The following is a 26,455-nucleotide window of genomic DNA, read 5'->3' on the forward strand; positions in this document are numbered from 1 at the left end:
GACCCTCGTTTGTATAATAATATTACTGTACAACTTTTTGGAATGACTAATAAACTGAAGATGAAACAGAAAATGGAAAGGTAGCGCGCGTGACCTGTGTGGTCAGTGTGCCTACGTCCCCGACAGTGGCTGCTGTCCTCACGGCCGCGCGCTATATTCGCGGGACCGGTAACTTATGTGTGTGTGTATGTATGTATGTATGTATGTATGTATGTATATATGTATGTATGTATGTATGTATGTATGTGTGTATGTATGTATGTATGTATGTATGTATGTATGTATGTATGTATGTATGTATGTGTGTATGTATGTATGTATGTATGTATGTACGTGTGTGTGTGTATGTAGGCCGCGGCGGCCGCTTTTCCGATGGAGGCGAAAAGCAAAAACGCCCGTGTGTACGAGATTTCGGCGCACGTTAAAGATCCCCAGGTGGTCAAAATTAATCCGGAGCCCTCCACTACGGCGCGCCTCATCGCCTGCGTTGCGTCGGCGCGTTAAACCCCCACAATCAATCAATCAATGTGTGTATGTATGTATGAATGCATCCATGCATGCATGTATGTATGTATGTATGTATGTATGTATGTATGTATGTATGTATGTATGTATGTATGTATGTATGTATGTATGTCCATGCATGTATGTATGTATGCATGTATGTATGTATGCATGTATCCATGTATGTATGAATGTATGCGTGTATGCATGCATGCATGCATGCATTTATGTATGTATGTATGTATGTATGTATGTATGTATGTATGTATGTATGTATGTATGCATGAATGTGTTCATGGCACAAGGGCATCCAGGCCAAAGAGCGCGATGTCAGAGTGTGTGATCTTTCACTCAGTAAAATACAATTTGAAGGAACGTGAGAAGGCCAAAAATAAATCATCGGTATGGGGTGTAAAAGACCCTCAGCCTAAAATGTTGTCAAAAATGTAAAGCTCTTGGCGCATACAATGTTGGAATTACGCGCGGTAGGTAATAAGTTTTAAAAATCCGATATCTTAAATGTAAGTTAAAAGGTGATTCATGGTAAACGTAGGTTCATCTGCTAAAAATAGCGAGGGGTATAGGGGTATGGCATATCTATAAACCTCGGGAAAGTGACGGCGTTTAGCATCTTCAAGTCCTGAGCATTCAATTAAGATATGGAGAACAGAGCCATCCTCCACATATGTTGCATACTGGTATTTCGGTGCTTTTTAATAAGTAAGAATGAGTATCGTACGTGTGAGCAATTCTGAGTCTGCACATCGATTATTCAGTAAATCTGTTTCATTTTTCTGTAGTATATCGACCCAACTTTGGTTTAATCAATGTAATTTCTCAAGAATTTGCTCGTCCCATTCTCGTTGTCATTGTTGCGGGAGTTTTCTTCATAGACGTGGCTTCATGTGCTGGTATGGGACCTGCGAAATGTCTATGTAACTTCGGAGTGCAGCCTTACCATCCAATCTATCAGCAATTTTATTCGCCAGAATGTCACCACGACATCGTTGTCCATGAAGAGCTTAAAAAGAATAGCCGCCTATGCGCGCAAGTTGAATTCGTTAGTACCACAGAAACGCCCACTGCGGGAGGCAGTTCAGCACAGTAAATAAAAATTGCACCCAGTTCCAAGCATCCATGTCTGACACAGCCCTGGGCAACGCTCTTTTGTCGAAGTGTCGCAGGAGGGAACTTCATGACGCCTGACCGTATTCCCAGGACTTCCTGAAAAGGGCGGTGGCAGCCATGTCGAAGGTTTAGCAACTGACCATTGGTGTAGCTTGTTAGTAGTTTGGGCAAAACTGTTCGGCTCCTGCTCTGTTGTAATAAATTGCAAATGCAGGTAAGTGATTCCAGTATGGTGCCACTAATTTCTGTATCCCCCCCTATCCCCCCTGCCGGTCAGATCTCCCAAATGCCATTCCGGCAAACTTGGCAGGTGCTACTACTCACTACAAAAGGTTTCTCTGTGTTTTCGGTTATTTTCTTGATAGATTCAATTTAGAGCACAAGTTTCTGCCCCGGCATCTGGGCTCTTACAATACTTCTGTAAAAGTCACTCTTCAAAACGTTTTCCTCCTCATGCGGTGAAGGATGTGTAAGGTCCCCGTAACAGCTAGGAGCCTCACGCAACGCGCTTGTCCTGAGACTGGCCTATACTTTCACGGCTTTTGCACTTATACGTTCCTCCGAACAAGCGAACCGGAAGACTAAGTTCATGCATGCTTCTCTTCCACATTTTCAGTGTCTATACGGCCATTCACAACTTGGCGCATAAACACTGAATACAATGATGCTGTGCTCCATAAAGTCGTGCCTCATAGCCCAGACGAACGTGGACAAACTTAAATGTCGGATTAAACTTAAATATAACTATTGCCTCTCCTGTTATACTAGTGGTCTTAGTGATCCAGAACAAGAGAGGCGATGGGAGAATTCACAGGCTGCAGCGAGGATAAGCAGCCGAAACGGACGAGCAAAGGCAGCGCAGCGTTAGCTGATGCTTTTGAACAGAGGTCATTGTTTAAAACCTCTGTTCAGTGTCCACCTTACCCTTTCGCCGAAATCAGAAACGCGCCGACGGTACTAAATGAAGGAAAAGTAGTGCTGAAGCATTACTGGCACTACAATTATATTGCTCGCGTTCAGGTTTCTTTCTCTCTCCCTCTCTTTTTATACCATGATGAAGATAGTTATTTTATATTGCCGCCGCTATTCAGAAATACAGAGTTAAGGACAATTTTAATTCGAATCGATTACGTACGATTGCTAAAGAAAGAAACTAAATTCGAGTATCCAAAAGAATACCGAATATTATTTGCCTGAATATTTGTTTCTTTTCTGACACAACCAGTACTCTACACAAGTATAGACACTGCCATATCCTAGGAGGGGTCGAAAGGCATGCGGCCGCTTCCGAAATTTGGTGTGCTTGATGAGGCGCGAATACAGAAACGCTAACACCCTGTACCTCATGAAATACACACACACACACACACACACACATATATATATAAATATATATATATATATATATATATATATATATATATATATATATATATATATATATATATATATATATATATATATATATATATATATATATATATATATATATATATATATATATACATATTTATATATTGTTACGAAAAGACGACGAAGAGGACAATGCAGCGTGGTTTGTGATCCCAGCCTACGACGACGAAGAAGATCGGTGGGGGCGCGCTGCCTGCGCGGGCTCAGGCTTTGCAGCCATGTAAATAAGCTGTAAATACATCGTTCGACTGTCTCATCGTTCATGTCATCTCTACTGCCGCCACGTAACATTTTTGGTGGGGTGTGCGGGTCGGTTCATCGCTACCCTGGTCATCGATTCGCAGCGTCTCGGCGCAAGCGCACCCGTCGAGGGTAAGCGGGCCGCGCCGGACAGCCCCAGCCCTTACGCGACCTGAACTCGACCGCGTCCCCCGCCCCGCGTCCCCAGCCTGTGACCAGCCCATCCAGACCTGCCGTGACCAGACGAGACGAGGCGTGACCAACGCAAGATGCCGTTTCCCCAGCCCAGTAGTCCGACGTGGTTCTGGCTACCTCAGACGTTTCGTCGGTGCCTTGACGAGATCGTGTCGCGGGACCAGGCATCACCGACGACATCATCATCCTATGTGGTGGCAAAGACTTCACTGTACATTGTCATCTCATCTTTCGTCCTCACCACATAACCTACTGCCGCGGCGTCAACCGGGGCGGTCGTTTTCAACCGGGGGGCCATGTTACGAAAAATTCCCCGCATTTCCCCGAGGGGAAGAATGGGAAAGTGCGAATGCACGAGTTGAATTTGCGCGGTTCGGTAATGTTCGCGAAAGTGAGATCCCACACACACACACCCACAACTACAAAGAAAGAAAGATGCATTTATTCACAGACACCTATTTGTGTTGTCGTTGTACTTGATTGCTAGAGCGGATCTCAGCTTTGAAATTTCGTGTCAGTACTCCTTTAAGCAGGTGCATTAGCCCTTCTCACGCCCGATTCTTGGCCAATCCCCCACGTGGGTATGTGCCATGTCAGCGGCCAGGCAGCGCGCGCCCATCTCCCCCCGTTGCCAAGGAAGACGAGGAGATTCCTGGCCAATCCCCCACGTGGGTATGTGCCATGTCAGCGGCCAGGCTGCGCGCGCCCATCTCCACGTGCGCGGACATCGCCGCTGGACGCAGGTTCAGGGTCGCTTAAGAAGTGCATTCGCACTTAAAAGACGACGAAGAGGACAATGCAGCGTGGTTTGTGATCCCAGCCTACGACGACGAAAAGGATCGGTGGGGGCGCGCTGCCTTCGCGGGCTCAGGGTTTGCAGCCATGTAAATAAGCTGTAAATACATCGTTCGACTGTCTCATCGTTCATGTCATCTCTACTGCCGCCACGTAACAATAGATATATGTATGATATATGCATATATATATATATATATATATATATATATATATATATATATATATATATATATATATATATATATATATATATATATATATATATATATATATATAGAGAGAGAGAGAGAGAGAGAGAGAGAGAGAGAGAGAGAGGATAAGAGGGCCTGATGTGGGCCTCGCCCCATTGAAGGCATCCCTAGTCCGGGTTGGCTTGACTTCGGCTGGCATGCCGTGCTGATGTCACAAGTGTTAGCTGGATATCCGGGTCTGGGCTGGCCAGGGAAGAGCGATTTTTTTCTTTCGCAAGCAATGCGCCAAGCTCATTCGGCTTTGATCAATACGATGACCCAGTTTACGTTCAGTTGAAGACAAACAAAAACGAAGAAAATAACCGGAAGTTTACGAAGAGTACCTTCCTGAATACCCAACTCTTAGTTGTTGTTTCCATACTGAATTCATTTTTTCACTTTCTATCTGCTCTTAATGTCTTCCCTTTTCTGTTTCATTAATTCCGCTACTCCTGAAATTAGATTCTCCGTACACTTTAGATGTCAAGTATATATACGTACTGCCGTACGACGTCGCAAATGGCCCAAAAGGAAACCATAAATCGCATCTGCGTTTAAACATTCGCCAGACTGTGTCGCTGGAATGATACAGTACCCAGCACACACCTTGGGGCGGCTATATGTTGCCCGTTGATGCAAACTCGGATACTTGTATTATGCTCTAACATTCGGTAAAAGTGTAATGTTCAGGTATATTAAAGGAGTACTGACACGAAATTTCTCGCTTTCAGTTTTTATGCTGTAAAGAATACCTATTGGCCCAGTAATTACGAAAATCGAACCGAAAGCCGTCAGCCGCCAACACAGAATTAATTATTGCACGTTTATTGCAACCAATTTCAAATTTGGTCGCTGCGCGGCGGGAAAATGGCCGTTCGAAGGCCAGCCTGCAAGCGGGCCAGCCTTACGTCACGGTCTCACTCGTGACGTCGGGGACGTTTTTCTTTCCTCCATGCGTTCGCCGCATCGTCTGCTACCATTTCACATGGTCCGCACTCGCCCGCGCAGTCGACATAGCGTCTGAATCGTCAGACTCGGATGAGCCACTGCCACCCGACAGACAGAACAACTTTATTTGGCCAGGCGATTAGGCCGGCGATGTCTTCGCCGTCGTCCGTTTTTAATATCACTGCGGCTCGAACCGGCGCAGACCGTGATAGCAACAGCTTGTCGCCACTCTTCTAATCAATCTGATCGCGAAAAAGAAGCTTCACATGCGAGAAAGTAGATGTTAGTGTGTTGAAAATTGTGCTAGGAGTTGTTATCAGCGCTGAATGTAAAAGTGGCGTTCAGATATTTGCCGCGATGGTAAGCCTACGCTGACCGGCAGCGGAGGTTCGGCGCTCCGACCCAGCACTGCCGGCACCACGGTGGGGCGAGCGGCCGAAAGATGGCGCCACCTGCGCGCTAGAATCAAAACAGGCCGCGGCAGATGTCTTGGTCACCGATCGCTGAAACGGAAATTATTGCCAAAATAAAGCTTCATATGCGAAAAAGGGGATGATAGTATGGTGAAAAGTTGTGTAAGGGATGGTCATTCGCAGTTGTACAGATACCAGCGATCAAATAGTCGCCACGATACTAAGCCTTAAGTTCCCAACACCCAAGGTGACCCGTGCAACCCCGAGCCCGCTGGCTTGGGCGACAGTTCTTGCGGCCGCCGGCGCGCACGAACTCAGTCCACGTTTAGCGCTGCATGTCGTCGCGTGGAAAATAGTGCATCTTGGCGTCGTCGTCGATTTGCTCGGACAGGCTTCCACGAGCAGTACTTCGCATACCGCGAGCTTGCCATAGCACAACTTGGGCGAGCTCGGCGACGCGCACCGCCGCGTCGCCGCGGTGCCCGTCGACATCGCGCACCGCGCGGTGCCGGCACCAGTGCCGAACATCATGCGCCGGCAACGAACTGAAGAGCAAAGACGTCTAACACGCAACGTTTACAAGCATTGCTCACACAGCTACGCCCACGTCCCCTGCCCAAACGAATACCACCGACAACAGCAGCGCAGGATATCGTTTCCGGTTCTGAAAACGACTATATGACGTCACCCTGAACCGGCCAGACACGCAGGCCAATGTTTCGTCACGCCGAAAGCGATTGCGCTAGTGCTGCCGATTTGTGGAAGCTCGCGGCCGGGACAATCAAAATCGATTTTAGATGTGATTCCGGCCTCGGATCGCTGCAAAAATTTCTGTGAGGCATCTGTACAAACTACTGAAGCCAATTATATCATTTTTTCAGGTTTCAAAATTTGGTGTCAGTACTCCTTTAAATATAAGAGCATCGAATAACATGATCTATACAAGTCCCATAAGAAATTTCGAAAGGTCGCACACTCAAAGTGTAGCCTATATGGTGTAGCAGAATACTCAATGCGCACTTTCTTAAGAGCGGTTGGACAAAAAGAAATTAAGAAGAAAAAAGAAAATGGAGGTGCTGGGTATCGATCCCAGTACCTCTCGCATGCTAAGCGAGCGCTCTACCATCTGAGCTACACCCCCACGGTAAGACAACGCAGCCGGATCCCGTTAGGTGCGTACAACGCCGCGACGGAAACTAGAGCACGCGAGAGTGCCGAAGAAACCGGCTCCCACCGCGGACTGGCCGCTGTGAATTCTAATGCCGGTGCGGGGCTTGCAACAAGCAGCAGCGGAGAATTTTGCGGAATGCGGAGCTTTGAACATGATGTTGTTTCTGGGCTACCTATGTAAAACTAAAATTTGAGTCGTATGTTCGCCTAACAGTCGACTGGGCCGCCTAATCGAAAGGTTAAAGAACGCTTCCTCAAGGAATATATATGGGTGATACCTTTCCAGACTAAAAAAGCCTGTGGCATGCAGCGTTCATGTCTAGAAATTTGAACAACCGAAAATACTGGGCATATTGAGCAAACCTTCGGTACATTACTGAGACTAGCAGCATTTTCAAAATTAGAGTGGGCTGATGAATGGAATATGATGAGCAAATAAAAACCAGCGTGTTAAAACGGTTCCCAAAAGAAGCGGAACTAACTAAACACTAAACAAAAACACATCGGACCGAGGCCAGGGCGAGGCTCCTAAGACAAACGGTACAGCGCATACTCTCACACTTTGTGCACGGACATTGCTGAGTCTACAGAGCAGTCGTGCACAAATCCTCGTAGTCCTCGACTCAACTAGGCAAATAAACCCCGCCGCTTCCTGTGGAACCGATCTGTAGCAGCGACCCCGAAAGGCTTGCCATCACCCACGCTACCGCAACTGTGCAGCAACCGCCCTAGTTGACTATCATAACGGACTTGCTACAAGCCCGCCCCCTATAACAAGCCAGCCTCGCACCTCCCCGAGCCGTCCAGATCCTGCACAACCTCCCCGAAACCATCCAGAGAGAGATAGAGAGAGCGAGAGAGAGAGAGAGAGAATGAGAGAGAGTGAGAGAGAGAGAGAGAGAGAGACAGACAGACAGACAGACAGACAGACAGACAGTGGGAGAGAATGAAAGAGACAAAGGGAACTAGAGGGAGAGAGACCCACTGCTGCCGAAAATGGGGTTTTGGTCGTCCGGGAATGCGCTTCAACCGATACTTCGCAGGAGTCAGGGCCCCGCACGTGGGCAATGTGTGCCGCGCAAGGCGAGGCCAGAGGATCGGACGAAGATCCGGTGGAGGAGCGGACCAGCTCTCCCTTGAGTATGAATGTGGGGTGGTAAAATGTGTGGGTGATGATTTCTAATATCTGGATCCCAAGCCCCACCGGCCTTGCATGCAGGAAATGAGGTGCGGCCCACGCGGCCCGCTAACTTCTCACCCGGGATAGCAAAGCCCGGTCGAAACGAACAAGTCTCTCCCGCCTCGCAGGCCCTGACTCCACTCGACCCAACGTACATCTACATCCTCCCGAATTACTCAAACACAAAAAAGGATATACCTCACACGCCACCACGCTTTTGGCAACCATCGCGCGGTTGTCTACCGGCGACTGATAACAACTACCACACCTTCTTACAACCAAATACAGCAACGCACCATAACTGCTAGCGTGCGGAAGTCATCACCTATTGAAGCAGAAGAAGCGGTAATCGCTCTAGCTGTCATTTCAGGTCAGCAGGATGCACGAATGAACATTGTTTCTGACTCCCAAAACGCCTTCAGGCAGTGGGCGAGAGGGCGCATCGGCAAAACAGCCCACAGATTAGCAATCGGCTACAAATCAAATAATCCAATCAAAATCATATGGGCCCCTGGCCATGAAGCTCTAGAGGGCAATCAACAGGCTCACGCCTGGGCTCGCGCCTCCCTTCCCCGAGCTGACATGAATGAATGAATTTATTGTCAAGAAAAAGGAAAGGAAAGACCACCAGCAGGCGTAAATTGTCACACCTAGGGGTGGACACCGCAACGCCTGCTCAAGAAGAGTTTCCTGTTCCTGTTATGCCCACATATTCAGAAATTCTAAGCTACTACAAAGCAACCCGAATTGAATTCCCACATCCTCATCCCAAGTTGCAAGGACAGGATCAAACAGCACTCCGCTCAATCCAAACGAACACCTTCCCTCACCTCTCCCGTCTACACAAACTGTACCCAACCCAATACCCGAAGCTGTGCCCCAAGTGCAACCAAGTAGCCACCATCTACCATACGGCAGCAGGGTGCCACAAAATTCACAAAACCCTCTAACAGAGGAGCAAGTGAGGCACTGTGTAGCGCCGACTACGACGAGCAGTGCCGAACGATCGCCAGAGCAGCCACCGGCGCCCTGGAGACTGGAGCCCTGGACTAGGGGCACCCACCACGTCCAACTACCCAACACACATAATAAAGTTATTTCTCTCTCTCTTGTACCACGTCGCTCCAACCTTCTTCCCCTACAATGGCTGCCCACAGTGCGACACGCAACTTTCAGCTGACAACGTAGTATAATACTCCTGTCATGACCACCCTCCCCTGATCCTCTCCACATGCCCTGAGCAGTGGGGGACGGTGCTGACCAGCTCGGTCCCGGAGCGCCAACTCGCTCTTGTGCAACCAGCCGGGTATGTAGCGCAGGCTCGCGACCTCCTGGATACAGGGGGCTTACCCCAACCCCTTCCTTACCACTTAAGCTCAACGCACCCTCTTACACACATACACACGCACACGCAGAGGCACGCACGCACACACACATGCCCGCGCGTGCGTGCTCAGAGAGAAGGAGAAAGGTGTAACCGTGCGCCCTTATATCTCTTTTTAAGTGCAGAGCACTACTTTAGGCGCTCGCCTTGTCATCAGATCCAAGTAGAGGGCGTTCCGTTGTAGCGCTGTCGTCGCAGCGTACCCCAGAGGCAAGGTAAATATAACTGGTAGCGAAGCTTCCATAGAAGCCCATACGTTCAGAAAATGGCGGCTCTTAAGCTGCTCATGGGGCTTAGCGCCATCTGTGTGAGGAGGGAACACTTCCGGCGGAACAAAAAATAAGCAGGATGTGACGCAAGATCCGGTCAGAAAGTGACGTCATTTTGGTGGCATTAGCGGGAAAATTTGACTTCAAAATAGCCTTAGCAGGACTCTGATCGCTGAGGGCTCATGTCATTGCCATCTGACGCAAGTTGGCAAGCCCTTGGCATGCGTGCTTCAAGTCAACGCCAGCTTATACTCGTGACTAGAGAAACGCACTTTAGCATACTGTCGTATGATTCGCCTCGGTGTTTATAAAAGCATCTTGCATCTTCTCTGAACCTTTGTTCTGTATTCATGCCTTCCACTGCTGTATAAAAGCAATCAGTTGTTTATTTTGATTGCAGCGGGTGGCAAACGTACACCCCCCCCCCCCCCCCCCCCCTTTGACCGGAATTTTTTTCTGCCTTGGGATACAGAGCCCAAAATGACACTTGACCACTCTCCCGGCCCCCCTTTTATATAAAAAACGTACCCACTCCTTACCCCGAATACCAATTTCTACCAACGCCACTGCTAAGTTTAATTGCGTCGCACATACGCAGGTAGGCGTGCGTGCCTTAAGTATAGATCAAGGTTATATAATGCTTGCTCAGTTTGTGTACTTCTGTTCTAAGAGTAGAAATAACGCAAAGTCATGCTATAACCAAGACATTTGAATTTTATTGCAGGATGAACATAAAACAAATTTACCACACTGCACAAAATGAGCACGTATACAATAAGTACAAAATGTTCGTGGGCACTACATGCATTATGATTTTCCTTACGCGCCGAAAAATTTACTTTACCCGTAACACATAGCATTATGAGCAATGAAAGCGTCAACAGCAGAACTACTTCGAAACAAGAGAAAAGAACTAGGCACTGCATCTTGACGTAGAAAACCGGGCCGCAGGAATGCCGATTCACGAAAGTGCAGCGAGCACACTGCAGCTGTCCCGGCGTCTTATCAAGTAGACAAGGGTTTCTACAGAAGTTCACTCAGCATTCACACCTGCAATTTCCTGGTTGCATTATTAGGCAAGTGTCGCAACAGATAAGTAAAAAGAGGAAAAATGGATCAATGCAAACGAAAGCGACGGCAGTATGTAAAAGCACATAGCAGGAAAGATCTGGCAGCAGCGCAGCACGGAGCAGCACAACACAGTACTGCGATGGAAATAATGCTTGCGCATACAAGTGCGGGAAGCAACGAGCACTACAAGCGTTGTAATGCAATAGACAAGACACTGAGATAGACAATTAAAGCGACTCGTTTAAATTCGAGTGGTACTACGCCGAGAAGTCCTAGAGTAATTCACACAACTTGCTCTGAGCCAGCCTGAGGTGAAATCAAGAGATAACTGTGACATTACAAAGCTTTAGACCCATTTTTTTTTCGAAGCACCACCACGTCCCCTTACACAACCCCCATGCACATATTAACAGTACAATAGTTTCGCGTTACCCGTGGAAATGAGAGGAAAATGGTGCAGTAAAACGCCAGGTGTACGGGAGTTGCTGTTGCAACTTGTACAGCACATCGTTTCCGTAGGTACCGGCGAAAGCACTCCGCTCTAACCGTTGGCAGCATCGTCCCGTAGTTCACCGTGCCTGCCGGGCACGCACGGTACTACACGTGTTCACCGACGATACAACGCACCTCGCAACTCCACGCACAGCAAAAATTAAGTGCACACCAAATTAACAAGGAAAAACGAATGCAAATGCGCACCACCAAAACACGCGAGGGGCGTTTCCTAGCAGACGAACTTTAGGAGCGCCTTTCCAATCACTACAAGGACTGCATCACAAAGCAATGACATGTGCCATTCTTCAGAGGGCGCTACAAAAAAGGTTTTTGAGAATGAACGGCATTGTCATAAATTATTTATACACTGTGCCTAAATAAATTTGATTCAGAAATAAATATAGTTCGTAAAATATAATTGTTGTTTTGTTGTTGAACAAAACTTGGTTTTTTGTTACTAGTGTTTGTTCCCTCCTCACCTAGTCGCGCTTCAATCGCCACTCCCATAAGCCCCCATGCTGATGTCGCTGGCAATAGGTTCTGAACCGCTTTTTGCCCGAACCTTCGCTACCATTTATATTTACCTTGCCAGAGGCTTCGAAAGCCAAGCGGCTTATATAGTCATAAGCGTTCGAAACTCGTGAACCGATGGCGCTTGTCCTACACCTCCCCGTTGTTTAGCGAAAAGAAAACTATGGGAGCATTTGAGGCAAAATATACGTAAGTAACCGGCAGCGCCCGCGTTCATTTAGTTAGGAACGCTCGTTGGGTTGGTTTTTACGATAGTAGCAAAAAAAGCAGCCGCACAAGAAAAAAATGGCGCGTTCGAAATGACGCAGAACAGCTACACCCGCAAGAAGAAAACGGCGCGTTCGAAATGCCGCAAAAAGGCTCCAGCCGCGCAAGAAAAACATTACGCGTTCGAAATGACGCAAAATAGCTCCAGCATACGAAATTAAAGCAAGCACAAAAAGAACAGAACTCCGGCTGGCGCAATTTCCGGCAGGGGCGCGCGAGCACTGCGAAGGCGGGAAATTTGAATTGCATGGTGTGGTAACAGTGATCAGATTACGGCGATACAGCGCATTATGGTGAATCACTGCTCTGCACTTCCGACAGCTTTCCTATTGAGTGGAACGGCTTCATTTTTTTTCTTTTGCAAGCCCGCACGTTAAGTAATATGTAGCCTGCAAGCCTTTTTCGTGCTTCGTTACGTTTGATGCCGTTTTACGTTCACCGTTATTTCTCGATCCTCCTCCTCGACTCAGTCTTGATTGAGGTGCCCTCAACAGGTAAGGCAGTTATCGGCTGAGTCCACTTTCCTTTTTCTTTCAATAAAGCATCTCTCTTGTCTGCACTAGTCATCATTAGGCTGGTAATGTTCATTGCACGACGAAGACCTCTCCCACAGAGAGAGGGAGAGAGAGAGAGTAAACGTGTTTATTACGAAAAGAGATGGGGAGGAGACGTCATTACAAGATCACTTGAGCTCTTCCAGCCTCAACAGCCCTCAACACCAGCTGGCGCTGATCTTTGAAGTCGGAGCGGGTCAGAGCTCTCTCCGAAAGCTCCTAAGAAGAAAGCGAGGCATTGGAGCGTGGTTCCAGAGCCTTCCCATTTAAAAGAGCATCGCAGGGACTTCGCAGAAGCGGCATAGCGGGGAATATACGGTGGGGTGCCATACACAGCATTTACTTTCGACTGCTCATATCTTGCACGGTTCGAATTCATTCTTTTCAATTAATTTTTTTTATCTCATCCCCATGTCCAGTTATCCGACTTCTCGTACTTCCATAGTCACATCTCTATGTAGTGATTCTGTGATACTGCTTGTCCACCGGTTCTCAGTTATGTGCATTGCATGCCCGCACTTTATCAGGCGATGGTACACTATATCTACAGGAGAAACTATGGCTGCAAGCCAAGAAATTCCTACGCACAATCTCGATGCACGTGCAAGGTGACGGCGAACATTACAGCGTGAAACGGAAAACCGGTGCGGAAACCGGTCGCCCTAAACCACGCCACCTCGGCTACTCTCGGGTGCTCCACATTCCAAGGCTGCGTGCAGTCCACACCTGATGAGCCGGCCATTGTCGTCTCTGAAAGCGCGGGGGTGTAGCTCAGATGGTAGAGCGCTCGCTTAGCATGCGAGAGGTACTGGGATCGATACCCAGCACCTCCACTTCTCTTTTTGTCCATTTTCTGTTTTTGCTTACGTTCTCAGCCTGTATTAACGTTTTTCGATGCTTTAAAAACACTTTGTTATCGTATGAGCCCCTGTTCCAAATAAAGCGTGTATTGCTATATTTATTCCATTCATGAGAATAGCTCATGAAGCCCAATAACGACTGTTTTCGGTCCCCATTGCGGGCGGATCTGCGTTCCCGGACAACATGCCAATTTTAAAGCACGAAAACCGAAACATGGCGCAACTCCTCCTCAACCATACAACTCCTCACCAGCACGCGAAACGTGATCACTGAATCACAAAAATTCTAACGTCGGAGTGACGGTAATCTCTGGTGTAGCTGCGAACAGCGTTCACCTGACTTCAATGGTTTTCTAGGCAACTTTACCGTGTCGCCTTACCGATTGGGGGCTGCTGAATTTGTTGCCTGCTTTGATTATTTGTTCGGCTCGTTCTCGATGTGGTTTGCTTACGTCCAGTCAATGCTATAGTTGCCACACTGCGATGCTTTAAACTGTATTCTCATCCGTCGAGGAGTTCGGCCGTCGCTTCGGAGAGCAGAGTGGACGCGTCTGCGCGCTCGTGCGGTTTGTCGGGGCTTCGAAACGGTAGTCCGCCGTCCACGCGGGTAGCCGCGCAGGACATAGATTGTCTCCAGATTGCGCTGGGCTGGTTCGGTCCACCTATAGCGCGAGCTACCGCTAACAAGCAGCAGCCCCTCAGCCTTTGTCATGTCCAGCGAGCTCTCAAGTTGTCAAAACTGCCGCAGACTTCGCTTCTCTTCACAGCAAGCTCGCGTCTATGCTCCACCGTTCCCGTCGAGGCTTCACGTCTCCCGGGCGCAGCATGACGACAGCTTGCAGTGTTCGAGGTGGGCTGTGTGCGACGACGTCCACCACAATGGATGCACTCTGCCCTATTCTCTTCGCACCTTTCTAATATTTACTTCTCTCTATCCAATCCTATAATTGTCCACTATATTCCCACCCCTGCACGGGGTTGAATGCAGGTGAACTCCCAGATTAGTTCAATAATACTCCCGGTATTCTTCATTCCCCCTTCATTTACCCGAGCCGCTACCACCACCATCGCATCGGTCGAGTTGAGGTGTTGGACCGGTTATTTTGTTGCTCCCACTGCCTGCTGCAGTCGCATGCCTCGGAAGATGGCATATGAAGAGGCGCAATCAGCGCTGCTTGGCGTTACGAATTCGCCCTGCGTCGGCTTTTGCATCTGGGAAGCTTCCGGGCACAGTGCGGCAGTTAACTGTAATGAATGGACATTAAGCCATACCGGCTGGCAACAGCAAAAAAAAAAGTCATCACTTATTCTTGTTTTTTGGGGATTAATTGTCTGTGAGGAAAGCATGTCGTGGCTCCGCAAAAGCATTGCAATTACTGCGTTGGGCATCTCTGCAAGCAGAGGTGTAGGCCACGTTTGGTAATGCCGCGCAGTGCTCGGAAATTGAAATTACACTACATAAATCAGATTTTAATTAAAAAGCGTAGTAAATACCGCCCCTAATTATTTTTCTCGAAACCTCTCAAAAAGTCATTAAATTACGTTGTGAGTCCCGGACCATGAAAATAATTGCCTGCGCAATATCACTACTTCTGGAAAATAATCGCATCACTCTTGTATTAACATTAAAGTTTGTCGCGTGGAGAAGACTGTTGGGAAGTCCTAGATGTAAATCTAGGCATTTTTGTGGAAGGAGCGTCTGCCAAGAAGGGCCGCACCGGCCAGCGCACATGAACTTAAGTTGAGTGTACACGTTCAATACCTTTTTTACAGCATAGCCGTTTAAAGGGACCATGCAGACAAAATACAAGTTTGTTTTATTCGAAAGATTTCGTATTTTAAAGTGCCTCCGGCGTTTGTCCGACTGCAAACGAAGCCGTATCCACTGAGAAATTAATCAATTTATGTTAAAAGTTTCATTCTCCCGCCAAATCATGTGTTTTCGTGACGTCTGCCCTGATGCCATGAGGGCGGGTATTAAAACGAACTTTCAGTGCGTCGTTGGGCTTTGCAGCCTTGCTCACCGTCAGTCCTCCCAGATGGAGCTATCATAGTGAGCCGGGAACCTTTGTCCGCCGTTGCTTTGTTTTTGACCGCATTTGCCCCTGGCTTGTTTTTGTTACGGTAGAAAGTAACCGCTTCGTGAAACATGGGGTATGCTCAATAAACAGGCTCACATAAGACAACGTCGCTTACGCGAATCGGCGAGTGTCGTGTAAGACAACTCCAAAGCAGCGGGCTGCTGTGCAGCTAAAGAAAAGCATCTTAGAACGGAGAGCAAGTGGGCTGGTTGGTACATGTCTAAAAATGTAAGAAATCTGTCTTCTCTACGTCCTCTACTCTACGTCCTGTCCTTTGCGCTGCTTCTTACATTTTAAAAAAAGCATAGTGCACCCAGTACCAACAGCAGAGCGCGTCGGTACTTCCAGGTTTACGTGTATTTTCGTAAATTTCATTGTTTACCCCATTATTCTTACCGCTGTACAGTGAATATTCATTACATTTAAGCGCAAATAGTTCTTTCGGCAAGCTTATAAGCCCTGCCTAATTTGCCTTTTCTTTTGCCGGCCTCAGCCAATCGCACAGCTGGGCATATGACATCATTGGTTCTGTTGCGGGAAATGAGCTAGTGTGTCGCATGGCCATTCCTTTCTTCCTAATTATATAGCTTATTTGAGCGAAGTGTGCGTTAAAAGTGGTGTCAGTATGGTTATAACGAGGCAATCTTTCGACTGAACCAAACTTGGGTTTTGTGTGCATGACCCCTATAAGCTTTTAGTTCCGCGTCCTATGTCATGATCACTGGCTAATCATTAGCGCCACCTTCAGCGCCATTACGCTGACGCAGCTCCAGGCCCAAGCGAGGAGGTCTGGGACGTGCTCGGTGCCTCTTTTGTTCCCGCCCCCCGTGTGGTCAGTCGTGTTCTACAATGTGCAAATAAACGCTTTCTTTTGAAGAAGTCCATTTCGCCTCGCCATGCCTCTTCAACGCCCCAGCCTTCACGCCCAGCCCTCTGAGTGAAAGCCTGCGGACAAGACGATCCGGGCCTGCCAGTCAAGGAGAGCATTCAGCGGCAAGTTCGGAAATCCATGTGAGATCCAACAGGCGAATTGGAAGAGGGGCTGCCAGCTCTCCAGCCTTACAACACTAGTGCAAGTTGCGTCATTTTCCCCCCTTGGGTATCACTAAAACTTCCGCCATCTCCACGAAGTGAATGATTATGAGAGGGGCGAAGCAAAAATGCTTATCGGTAAAACCGCAAAACATTCGCCCGTACGTCATATAAAGACTCGACACGTCAAGCTTTACACCGCTCCGTTGACAAGCCCGTCGACGACGTCGATGTTTGTGGTGGTTATGTAGGGGTTGTTTTGAACGATGAGAATCTCCATGGGTAAGTTGCCGAACTCGGTGTGTGACATTTTAGCCACCTTGGCCGTCGCCTTCTGCAGAGCGCCTTGTGTCGTGTATCCCCGGTACGTGTCTTCAGCTCGCAGGCGACGAACGACAACCTCTTCTTCTTCCTCTCCTCCTTGTTGGGTAGCAACGAACGAGTTGAACGTTTTGTCCTCTTCGGCCAATCTTTGGTTGGCCAATCCCTAGGGATATCCTACAACAATCATCATTAATGTGCCGTGCCGTATACAGCAGCAACTAGGGACGGGACAGGGCCCGAGCAAGAGGAGCTTCGCCCCTAAAAATTAAAACCGCTCCACTTAGACTGAAATCCGCCGGAAGTGCAGAGCAGTGATTAATCCCCCAGAGTGGTTGTAGTGCCGTTATGCGCTTATTACTACCGCCGCTCCCGCGCTTCACCTTGATGTCTCACTCATCTCTTGATGAATTGTGGAGTGGGTTTGCTCAAAGCCAATCACATTTCCCGCCCTCGTAGTGCTGGCGCGCTCTCTGCCTGGAACAGCACGAGTGGGAGTTCTGTGTTTTTAAGTACCGAACACTTAATGTCCGCGCCTTGTCGTCGTACCTCGCTCGCTGGACCCAAGTAGAGCCACACGGAGTTCCGTCGTCGCGGCGTACCCCAGAGGCTTCTGAAGCCAAGCTGTTTATATAGTCATAAGCGTTCGAAACTCGTGAACCGCTGGCGCTTGTCATATATCTCCCCGTGGTTTAGTGCAGAGGCAACTGTTGGCCCATTTGAGGCCAAATGTACGTAATTAACCGGCAGCGCCCGCGTTCAGTTAAGAACGCTGGTTGGGTTGGCTTTTGGGGTAATAAGTGAAAAAAAGTGGCAGTGCAACGACGGCACATGCGGGAGGAAAAGCAAGCGGAAAAAGAACAGAATTCCCACTGGTGCAGTTTCCGGAAGGGGGCGCGCGAGCACTGGGCAGGCGGGAAATTTGAATTGCATTAGGAGGCAGCAGGAAGCGGATAATGGCGCTACAGCCCATTCTGGCGAATCACTGCTCTGCACTTCCGACAGCTTTCGCATTGAGTGGAACGGCTTTAATTTTGTTGTGTTCTTGCTTTCATCTCGCACGCGCCAGCGCCCTACTGCGCAGTTTGGAACGCGTCGTTTTTGGCGGCCACCTTTTTTGGCTTACTACTGAAAAACTAGCCCAACTGGTGCGCCTAACTAAATGTACGTAGGGGTTGCCGGATATTAACACAGGTTTTGCCTGAAATGTGCCTCCAGTTTTCTTTTCGCTAAACAACGGGGATATGTATGACAAGCGCCAGCGGTTCAGGAGTTTTGAACGGTTATGACTGGAGACCGGAACTTTAAGCACAAAAAATCCAGGTTTTAGGCGTCTATAATAGGCACGGAAAAGTGCAATTCAGGGTTTTTTAGGCCCGAAATACGTCATTCAGACACATTTAGGCTCAACTCGTATTTACTGCAGCAACGTATTTTACGACAAATTTTTAACGTGCAGTAAAAACAGCGGGTAACTCCTGTGCTGTGGTAAAGTAATTTTATTTTCTTCGGGGAAATTAGCCACACAAGAGTTACTTTTTTCAACAGATTTATGTGAAATTCAGGGTAATTCCACAACAAAAGAAAAGCTTAAAAACCATAACAAGTCAGGACCATCTCAATGATTTGCGGCTTGAAGTGGTGCCTCATTTCGGCCGATAATTGTGCGCGAAAAAAAAAAAGACACACTGAATGTTTACTTAAGTTGGAGGAGCGTGCTTGTACCTCGGGACGCTCCATGGCCTGATTCCATATGGAATATCAGAATGTTTGGTGCTCAGAACCTTCGGCAGTTCTTTTAGCTTAGGGAATCGAGGATTTTTTTGTCAGACAGAAATGACAGATTTTCACACAGAAATGGCTCTATCAGCAACTAGCACTTTCGGGGTGGTGGCTGATCTGTCCTGGACCTTCAAAATAAGCTTACAATTCTTATTCAGATTGGCCCCCAAGCTCTAAGACTCGGAAATGCTTTCTGCTAAGAGTGTGAAATAAGCCCAAGAATGTGCGAAGTCACGTTCAAGTGTAGCGCGGTGTAAATAATTTCGTCTGCGACGCTTTTGTCGTCTGCATTGTTAGTACCAACGGTGAATGTGTTTGCAGTATTGTGCTGCTGAGCCCAAAGACGCGGATTGGATTCCCGGCCGTGACGGCCGCTTTTCTGATGGAGGCGAAAAGCGAAAACGCCCGCGTGTTCGATATTCCGGCACACGTTAAAGATCCTCAGGTGGTCAAACATATTCCGGAGCCCTCCACTACGGCGCGCCTCATCGCCTGCGAAGCGTCGGCGCGTTAAACCTCATAATCCACCAATCAGTGAATTTGTAGTCGTTTTTCGCCCTTAGCCGAGTTTTTTTAAGGGTTAAAACGGGCTCTGGTGGAAGAGACACAATCGATAACTGAAGCTTGAAGACACAACGGAAGACCGAAGAAAGACCTTAAATGCAGCGATCTATTTGTTGACAGAGCAGAAAGACCTTCTCAGCTCTTCACAACTCCGATGAGTCCCATAGATAATAGAGGAAAATGCGATAATTTCGTACAAATTACTGAGCAATTCTGTTCTGCAGAAGCAGCTGACTAGGAAAGCGGCGGGGAATAACACTATTCAGGAACTACGCACAATACAGCGATTATCAATATTAGACAGCACGCAACGTTCTTTGTAACTAATTCCTTCATAGCAAGGTTTCCAAATGCCCTTGAAGCTTACTCGGCGTGCAAATAAATTTGTTTGAGATACAGTAGCCGACCGCTATTCGTACCTGGAGGGGAACGAAAAATTGTCTGAATAAAAGAGCAGTCCGAAAAATTCGCGAGTGGTAAAAACGAACTTTCTTTCATTTAAATAGAACTGAAGAAGTCGCGAATGGTTCAGCACAAACCTGATGATGATGATGCTGCTTATAAGTCAGCGTACCCTGGTGCCTAAAAAAGTGCTGTATTAAAACAACTTTCCACGAATGACCCATTTCCGGCTTTCGAGATTGCTTCCGCCGCAGACTACATGAAAAATGATGACCTCCAAGATCAAAGTTTGTTACGCCGGCGGCAGTCAAGCCAATTCCCCATCCAATTTGAAGCTCGCCAGGTGGCTTAGGATTCTAAATGACGTAATCCTTGACTGGCACGGTGGCTCTGTCGCAGAAAAATGTGTCCCAGAAAGCGCAATTTTGGCTTTATTTTGTCCCAAATACCCGTTGTTTATCTGCATTACTCCTATTGGACAACCGGCGGTACCTCGGGAAAGTCCGGAATATCCACCAAGTTCGAATTTTTGAAGTCCAAAAAAAACCGTCTGCTTACAATAATTTTTTCCACCAATTCAATGTGTTTAAAATTCACAACAAGCCCTCCGCAACTTCGCAAGAGGACGCATCAACCCCCAAGCCGCCCGCATTGTAGAGCGAACAGCAATCTCGCCAGGCCTACGCAAGGAACTAAGATGGATCCCCGCCCATGCGGGAAATTGTTCACCGTATGCACCGAACCACAATGAGACGGCCCACAGGGAAGCGCGCGCTCTCACCCACCGCGCCCCCACCGCAAGTGCCCGTCCGGAGTGGGAATGGTGGACGGCGGCTGAAGACTCACCGAGTGGATACGGAGAAATCCTCAAGAACATAAGGGCTGCTCGCCAGCTATACCCCTCACCCCACAAATCTCTAAGCAGGGAAGAAGCCGTACACCTACGACGCCTCCAAACTGCGTCGGTCCTCACACCGGCGCTCCTCCATCACATGTACCCCGACGATTATCCGAGCGCACAGTGCGACATCTGCAAACAAAGTACGGCCAATCGCTGGCACATCCTATGGGACTGTGCAGCCATACAAGACGGCGTCAGCTTCACAGAATACCCCGCAGATCTCCAAATCGCCATCACCTCAACCAACAAGTCGGATCAAGAGTGGGCCATCCAGCAGGTTCTCAAGGCGCTCGAAAGGCACGGACTCCGCAAAGGGGTTCCTGTCGAGTAGGGCTGCCCAAGAGGATGCAACGCACGGCCACGTTGAGGTCGGCCCGTCAACCGGGCTTTACTTACTGCAGGATTTACACAATAAAGTCCTTTCCATCCATCCAAAACAACAGCAGCTAATTGTTCTGCATTGAGATCTTCGAACATTTGCGCAGAACGAGTTTATAAATGAATGAAATAAACGTTTCTTCAAAGGCAATATTAAAGAAAATAATAACATAAACGCAATAATAATTTTACATGAGGGCCTCTCGGACAAAAACGAACAGTGGAGGTGCTGGGTATCGATCCCAGTACCTCTCGCATGCTAAGCGAGCGCTCTACCATCTGAGCTACACCCCCACGGTGGGACGCAGCACTGCGATCCCATTAGGTGCCTGCAATGCCGCGACATAAACTAGATCACGCGAGAGTAGCCGAAGGAAACCGGCTCCCACCGTGGACTCCGCATTGTGCATTTTAATGTTCGGGCTCGGCTTGTAGGTCCTCCGCCCAGCGCTGCGGGGAAAGTTGATGTTTTTCGACATTAAATTTAAGCACGACTCTGAATAAGGGCCTTTTGTGAGGATTCATCTAGACGTGTAAATAAAAAACGAAAATCGTTTCAATTTTTATACTTCGTAAATTCCCCAAAGGGCGCCTGGAAGCCTTGTTCTTGGGCAAAAAAAAAAGAAATACTGCACACAATAAATGATGGTAAGAAAAAAGCGAGTATTTACAACAACTATTCGAAGTAACATAACCCACGCGACAAATGTAGCATTTATTAGGTAAACTGCCAATATTGGCCACCTATTTGTACTTTTTCGACACTTCAGGGGTACAAATTTGGTTGGGTAATCGGACTACCTTGGGGTGTACGCCACCGGAACACAACTTGCAGGCCTATAAAGCCTGCAAGTTGTGTTCCGTTGCCTCACCTTTTCCCTGAAATTCTATTCCATGCGGTTGCATTATTCTGATTTGACAGGGAACCTGTGTTGAGCCTATATGGAACCGTCTGCACGTCGGCACGGCAGTAGGTGGGCGTGCGGTTAAAATGTGACGCTCATAAAAACAATAGTAAGAACTCTGTGAAGGTGGATCACCAGCGAAGTTATTCAGCATAGGGCATCCGGGAGACGCACAATTTACGGGAAAGGAGGGAAGAACTTTTAGCTATTTTACACTTTGAAGGCATTAGTCTAAAAAAAAACACGCACACACTTTTATTCTGACTCTCACTGACTGTGAAAGTTGCCCCTTTTGACAGCTAATCCACTCAAAATGCATATACAAGTGACGAGATGTAGAGGCTTGAGGTATAGGCTATGTTGTCATCTCAAAATGGTGCCTATCATTAACTAATCCACTCAAGATGCATAACCAAGTGATGAGGCGTTTAAGCGTCAGGTCGAATGATGTTTTGAATGGCTTGCGGCATTGGTAATGACCGCGTGTTTATAGCGCACACATCGGGGCGTTCGTTTTCCAACCCCTCGCGCTGCAGAACACCTAGCTTAGCAAAGACATGTACTGCCCGGGGCACAATTCTCTAAAACGAGAGGCCGTCGTTTTGAAACGACGCGGTAGCGCTCTGCAAATGCATGTGTTCTCGGGTTGGGGCGCCGATTTGAGGGCCGGAGGAAGAGCAGAAACCCTTTGGTGGCACCCAACCCGAGGCACCCCAACCCGAAAACATTGGCGCCCCAACCCGAGAATTGGCGCCCCAACCCGAGAACACATGCATTTGCAGAGCGCTACCGCGTCATTTCGAAACGACGGCCTTTCGTTTTAGAGATTAGGGTCCCTGTATGCAGGTAATGGTAACATTTTAGGGGCGAAGCACCTTAGGACCTCACTTTGTCCGGGGCTTGGCGTCCGTGAACACAGTGTCGACATGCCCGAAAAGCATTGAACTGGATTTGATTGGATCGGATTTAGATTTGATTGGATTGGATTGGATTAAATTGAATTGTATGGGATTGGATCGGATTGAAGTTGTATATACTGTACACACGCGTTGTCACTCATTTACATGTGCGAGTAGGCAATGCCACGAGTGATTTACGGTAAGAACGATCCCCAGTGCTTCGCCCACTCGTCATGATTCACTTCGTGGACATGCGTGAACTTTTTATTGAGCAACCAAGAGAGGGGGCAAGGGATGTGGTCAGCCTCCTGTGTTCAGGAGACCGCGGGCCTGCGCCAAATCCAGCGCTCGTTGCACCAGGGCGAGTTGATGCTCCGGCGCCCAGCTGGTCAGCCCACACGCCCACTGCTCAAGGGAAGGGGAGTGTATGGAGGGGGGGTGGTGGGGACGTGAATGCACAAGGTGGTAGGTTGTGAGAGGGGCGTCACATTTGCGGGAAGTTGTGGGGAAAAATGGACGGAGGTATGTTGGAGAGGATATTATGAGCTGCAGAGGGTTTCTGTTTGTAGAAACCGATATATGTGAGCTTCGTGGTTCGAAAGACTGTTCTTCTGCTGTGTGTAGTGCGCGAGGACGGAGCTGTTGGTAGAATCCAGCAGAGGTAGGACTTGATGGTCATAGAGTAGGCGCCCAGCGGTGTCGGCCCTTGCGAATGGGACTTCCCGGGTCAGGAGATCGCGGGCTGCGGCATGGGCCGCCTCATTCCCTGCAAGGCCAGCGTGCCCTAGGGTACCGATAATCGAAACTTCAATGTCCTCGGGAAGTTGTTGCGACACGGGGAGGGCCTGGGGTGATGCAAGGCCAGCTTGATACAGATGACAGGCTTTTTGGGAGTCCGTAATGATGGTCAAGTATGGTTGATGCTGGTGTGGGCTAGGTAGATTTTTTTAGCAGATAGAATAGGCGGAATCCTAACGATATAAGCTCCGCTCCAGAAAAAAATCCCTTCAAATAGCGAAGCGAGCAGTATACATCTTTTCCCTGATTTTTTGTAAAGAAGGGTAACTTTTGTAAAAAAGGGTAACTAAAGGCTGCTATCCTGGCCATGACCTAATTGTCTGCCTTTTTCAAAACAAGCTACAATTGTGGTACAAGCTTTGCGAAAAAATGAACATAAGCAAGAGTGCACTTTTACGCTTCCGCGTCCACAAGAATATGCCTGGTTGATGCTCGCACGCTCGACTTCGCAGCAACGACATGTTAGCAGTCGATGTATGCTTGCGTATTAGTATTTCGCCCAAATATTGGAAGAAACCGAATATCCGAACTTGTCGAGTTTCAAGGTTCCGAATCTACTGCTTAACAAATGCCCAGATATATTTGATTTGCATTCGAAACTGCAAATATTTGAGCAGTACGAATATACGACAATTTATGCACAGTCTTGAACAAATGAAATGCGAACGCGCAATCGTGAGTGTGAACACAAAGAGCACAATGTCCTGCTACGCAAGTCCAATTGTCGCATCACTCCATAGCAGCAGTACAAGACTGTGAATGTGACTTTCTAAATATGTATACCCCACCCCATCATTACGTGATCTACACGAAAGCAATTCTCCAATTTTGCAAGTTGTGGTTCATACATTCGTGTTCCATTTTCATTCGTTCATGACTGTAGATGTGTAGATGACGTGTTTTTTTTTTTCGAAATGGGCCAGATCCGCCTAACGCAAACTTGAGAATCAAGCGGAAGTTTGTTACCGGAACTAAATGAACGCCTTCAGAGCTATTATATGGTTTATTTTACATGTGAGCTAGGGGAATTTTATGGCCACAAGTAATTAAAAATTATGCCGTGTATATCAGCAGTATTGGGGTGATAAGTTTGGATTTGGCTCATACTGAATTGAAACACTCAGGCTGATGCTGCATTCTTAAGAAAGCTTTATTTAAAGTGACTTCCAAGCATTGTGCGATTGAATTTTGCTGGAAAAGGCATTAAAATATGGAACAGGGCCTCAAGAACAGTAGAACCATACAGAGAGAGCACCTGAGTCCTCTTGGCACCATTAGCTGCTCTTTTCGAATTCTTCCTCGGGATAATTATCTCGGGCACGACTGAAGGCACTCACGAAGTAAGCAAGCTCGTCATTCCTTTTCCATGAATTTCCAAACAGCTTCACAAGAAGGCTGCTCATATCTTATTCTTAACCTTCTTGAAGTGGTCATGTTATTTCGTAGGAACGGGGGAGACGAAATGAGATCATTGTTTCACATCTCTGTTTCATTTCGTTAACTTTTTTGCGTTCCTTTAGTCGTTGACATCTGGGTACAGATCTTTCGCTAATCTCCTAATTGCCCTCTGAATTCATAATAACCCAGCTCCGAAACGCAATAAGAAAAAACGTTCGAAAACACCCACGAAATATTTTGAACACTCAAGCCAAAAGCAAACTCCCATTGCGCAAATGCATTTGGCTCAGTTTGATCCGTGAAACAGCAGGACCTGCCTCATGTTTTTATACGAATTACGATCTTTGTACACGTTTTTAGGACGTTATCTCAACTATTTTCCAGCCAACCCTTTTTTTTAGGGTAAAGTCGGCGAGTTTTTCTTGTCACTGTAGCTATATCCGACTCAGTTTCGGTTTTCGGATCCGGCTTATTTCGAAAAAAAAAAAACGCCGTATATACGCTCTTGAAAGTCGCCTGGACAACAAAAGGGGAAAAGGATGGAGGTGCTGGGTATCGATCCCAGTACCTCTCGCATGCTAAGCGAGCGCTCTACCATCTGAGCTACACCCCCACGGTCGAACGGAGCAGCCGAATCCCGTTAGGTGCGCACAACGCCGCAACGGAAACTGGATCGAGCGAAAGTGCCGAAGAAACCGGCTCCCACGGTGGATTCACCGCTGTGCATTCGAATGCGGGTGCAGGGATTGCAGCTCAACTGCCCAGAGCTCATTGGAACGTGGTGTTCTTCGAAGTTAAATTTAAGCGCGACTTTGAATACGCACTTTATGGAAGAATTGGGCTATAGGTTACAATTAAAATTTTCCATCGGATAATTTATAATTCAAAGATCCCCCAGAAGAATGCTCTCCGTCAAATAAAGAGGAATGTAGCCCACGCTGAAAAAACGAAATAATCAATTTGTCATTTTTTAGAGTGTCACAATCAATGCGTGGCGTGCTTTCTGATTTTCCAAAACGGTGAGCACGGCCTCCGCGATCGGCTGCCGGCGACGGCGCGCCGCCGGCAGCCGATCGCGGAGGCCGTGCGCTGAGCAATGGGGTGTGCGCATGGAGAGATACGAGGCGTAACAGACTTTCAACCTCTCAATCTTTCCGTCGCTTACCGACCGTGCCCCCTTAATCCAAGTAGTATGCGGAGGCCAGCTTTGTCAGGCTGAATGTGTGCATAATGGGCTGAGAGAGAGAGAGAGAGAGAGAGAGAGAGAGAGAGAGAGAGAGAGAGAGAGAGAGAGAGAACTTTTTAATGTGGGCTGGAGAGGTCAGCTCTGCCAGCGGCAGTGCT

The 26,455-nt window shown here is 47.9% G+C and overlaps 4 non-coding genes across 4 annotated transcripts; 1 reads left to right on the forward strand and 3 right to left on the reverse strand.

The window, feature by feature from the left end:
- Positions 1-6,937: 6,937 nt before the first annotated feature.
- Trnaa-agc (transfer RNA alanine (anticodon AGC)) lies at positions 6,938-7,010 on the reverse strand. The gene has a single exon. It is a non-coding gene; the product is annotated as a tRNA-Ala (tRNA).
- A 6,540-nt stretch (positions 7,011-13,550) lies between these two features.
- On the forward strand, positions 13,551-13,623 carry Trnaa-agc (transfer RNA alanine (anticodon AGC)). The gene has a single exon. It is a non-coding gene; the product is annotated as a tRNA-Ala (tRNA).
- A 7,709-nt stretch (positions 13,624-21,332) lies between these two features.
- Trnaa-agc (transfer RNA alanine (anticodon AGC)) lies at positions 21,333-21,405 on the reverse strand. Its single transcript has one exon. It is a non-coding gene; the product is annotated as a tRNA-Ala (tRNA).
- A 4,246-nt stretch (positions 21,406-25,651) lies between these two features.
- Trnaa-agc (transfer RNA alanine (anticodon AGC)) lies at positions 25,652-25,724 on the reverse strand. Its single transcript has one exon. It is a non-coding gene; the product is annotated as a tRNA-Ala (tRNA).
- Between the last annotated feature and the right edge of the window lie 731 nt (positions 25,725-26,455).

This window comes from Haemaphysalis longicornis, unplaced genomic scaffold, assembly GCF_048455015.1.
Source record: "Haemaphysalis longicornis isolate Haplotype H1 unplaced genomic scaffold, Haemaphysalis longicornis Haplotype H1 scaffold_5, whole genome shotgun sequence".
Taxonomy (NCBI): domain Eukaryota; kingdom Metazoa; phylum Arthropoda; class Arachnida; order Ixodida; family Ixodidae; genus Haemaphysalis; species Haemaphysalis longicornis.